We start from the raw sequence: 3,377 nt of genomic DNA on the forward strand, positions 1-3,377 counted from the left end.
GGCGGGCGAGGGGGGCCCAGAGCCCCGAGGCTGCCAGGACGCGCCTTCTGACCTTGGTTCGGTTGCACTAGGGGCGGGCACTGCAGCGGGAATGTGATCCTTTCGAGCTCCCTGGCCCCTTGCAAGGTTATCGTGGTCTCCGATCTACAAGCGGAAGGTGTAGCTGAGATGGTATCCTGCTCGAGGTCACGGTGCTGCTGCCCGCAGCGCGGCCCCGGGCTTTTTTTTTTTTTTAATATATTTTATTGACTTTTTACAGAGAGGAAGGGAGAGAGATAGAGAGTTAGAAACATCCATCAGCTGCCTCCTGCACACCTCCCACTGGGGACGAGCCCGCAACCAAAGTACATGCCCTTGACGGGAATCGAACCCGGGACCCCTCAGTCCACAGGCGGATGCTCCATCCACAGAGCGAAACCGGTTAGGGCTCGGTCCCGGGTTTTGACTTCTGTTGCAAGGAGGACCCCTGCCCCAAGCCAATGCAAGTGTCAGCGCGGGTCATGCCCTCGGGGAACCCCGGGGCCAGGATTCTGGACTCGGCACCTCGGAGCTGGCCAGGTTTTCATAACCCCCTTCACTCACCTCCGAGGAGCCTGCTCAGGCTTCTAGACAATCGCACCTCACGAGCACCAATCATTTTGCCAAAGAAAATGTCTTTTTAACACCCCCAGGGGCACATTCGAAGGGTTAGCATAGCCACCTCCAGAGAGAGGGCTCCCGACCAGGGTCCTTCAAAAGCTCAGGAACTGTCCCCAGGGTAGATGTAAGTCCTCACACACAGCACCATTGCACTGTCCAAAGTCACCCGAGGACACTGGGGACCTCCCTGCTCAGGACAGTCGGCCAGCTCTGCCCTGGGACTGCTGGGAGCTCACTGACCCCGAGGCCCAGACTTGGGCAAAGGGAAAGTTGTCTCTTGAACCTTCTCACTCTGGTCTCCAGGTCCCCTCACCTTCCTCCCTCTGACCCCCCTCCCCAGCCTCATCTGTTTCTCCCAGGTGGCCAGAGCGGAGGATATGTCAGAGCCAGGCATGTTAGGGTAGGACTTGCTGCTTAAAGAGAGTCTTCCCTGACCCCCATCTCCTAGGAAAAGCACTCCCAGGAAAGCCCTCGTGCAGGTGAGGAAAGTTGGCTGCCGCCTCCATGCTGTCCTCCTGGGTTGCCAGGCTTGGTGATCCAGGGGAGGGAGGGGAGCCCTCTGCTGGCTGCAGTCAGCAGGGGAGGCCTTGGGGAGGCCTCAGTCCTCCAGCATGGCCGCCTCCTGGGAGCTTTCTCTCCCAGCCTGTGTCAGCTCCAAAGGGCCCGGCTTCTGTTTGCATTCACGCAGCTGAGGTTCCTGGGAGCGGGGTCCCTGAACCAAACGCCTTCTCCCCAGCCTGGGTGGGCCAGGCCCTGCCAGCTGCCTTCACTTGTGGCTGCAGAAAGCCTGCCAGGCTGCCGTGTGCCAGGGAGGGCCTGGAACAATGACTCTGGCATCAGCTATTTTAATGCAGAGTGAGGCGCACAGTCCTCGCTAAAAATAAACACACAGGGAAACCCCAGAGCAGCGAAGCCTGTTTTAAAACCTCGTTCCTGGCTCCTTTGCCTTCCCCTTGCACCTTGGGAGCTGCGTCTCATACGGGGCCCACCCGTGTCCCGTGGCCTTGCAGCCCAGGCTCAATCACGGCCGGGACAGAGTCAGAGGGAAGAGAGGCAAGAAAAGGAAGAAGACCCAGCAACCATTTCTTTGAGTGCAATTTCTATTAAACAGAACGATGGCACCACTTCAAGACATAACTAAAAAGGACCTTCGGGCCCGGCTGGCATGGCTCAGGGGTTGAGTGTTGACCTATGAATGGGCCCGGCTGGCGTGGCTCAGGGGTTGAGCTATGAACCAGGAGGTCACGGTTCGATTCCTGATCAGGGCACATGCCGGGGTTTCAGGCTTGGTCCCCAGTGTGGGGCGTGCAGGAGGCAGCTGATCCATGATTCTCTCTCATCATTGATGTTTCTCCCTCTCCCTCTCCCTTCCTCTCTGAAATCAATAAAAAGGACCTTGGGGTGATGAGACCTCTTCCCGCCACGCGTCCCCCTCCCTGCTCTCCACCCCGCCCTCCATGGGAGAACGGATGCTTGCAAAGCACCTGCCTAGGACGGGGCCAGCAGCCAGGTCCTAGGCTGGGAGGGACCACATCTGAGTGCCTTTGTGCTCCTGGAACATCACTGCTTCCCTTTTGAGAAGGGAAGCAAGGGTGGCAGACGGCCCGGGGGTACCTACTATTAAATTAATTAAACAAGGGGCCCACTAGACAGACACATGGGTCAGGCCCACACAAGCAAACCAAAATCTGAGCCTGTAAATGCTTCAGGATTATGAAATCAAACCCATAAAGACAACTCATCAGACAGCCAATGAGGCTTCTAGCTAGAGCCCAGCAAATCATATCCGTTCTTTGCTTCTGCGCTTCCTCTGTATTAACCTTTCCCTGGCTCCTGGCGGGCCACTCCTAACCGCTTCTGGCCTGCCACTGCCCCGTTCAGATGGACATTCGCTCAAATAAACTCTTAAAATGTGTAATTTGCCTCGGTTTATTTTATTTTTAAAAAAATATGTTTTTATTGATTTCAAAGAGGAAGAGAGAGGGATAGATAGAAACATTGATGAGAGAGAATCGCTGATTGGCTGCCTCTTGCACGTTGGCGGGCATGTGCCCTTGACCATAATCGAACCCGGGCCCCTTGAGTCCGAAGGCCAAAGCTCTATCCACTGAACCAAATCGGCAAGGGCTGTTCCCTTTTTAGCACCATCTAGACTTATATCTATGACCCCTCTTATGTCTGGGAACCGATCCTTATCCGCAAGGGGTCCTTTGCAGTCTTGTTGGGGCGCCCCGAGCCAGCTCCCCCAGATCCCATGCCTGCCCGTGGCCCTGCATCCATCTGCACCCGGGACGCCTGCCGGCTGGTTGGCCAGGTTCCCCTTCACCGCGGAGGCTGAAGGAAGGGCCGCTCAGGGTGTCTCAGGCTCCTTCTGAGTACGAACAAGCATCGCAGTATTGGGAGCAGGTACAGGTGGGAATCACAGGCTCCCACCCTCAAATGCCCGTGACTTTAAAATGCAGTGATCAGGCCGTTCGTAGGATGCACCTGTGCCCGGACCCGCCGCGGGCGGGCTCCCGGGAGCCTCAGCACCGCGCTGTGTGCCAGGCAGTGTGCCCTCTCCGTTCACGGGACTCGGGCACAGAGAGGGCCAGCACCTGCCCCGAGGTCACACAGCCGCCCAGCTGGGTTCTCCACCTGGTGGCACCTGGAGGTCGGGGCTTACGACAGGGCTGCTCCATGGCCCCCGGAGACACACACTCACACATCCCCGGCGCCTCCGCCCGCAGGACCACAGC

This window comes from Myotis brandtii, unplaced genomic scaffold, assembly GCF_000412655.1.
Source record: "Myotis brandtii unplaced genomic scaffold, ASM41265v1 scaffold679, whole genome shotgun sequence".
Lineage (NCBI taxonomy): Eukaryota > Metazoa > Chordata > Mammalia > Chiroptera > Vespertilionidae > Myotis > Myotis brandtii.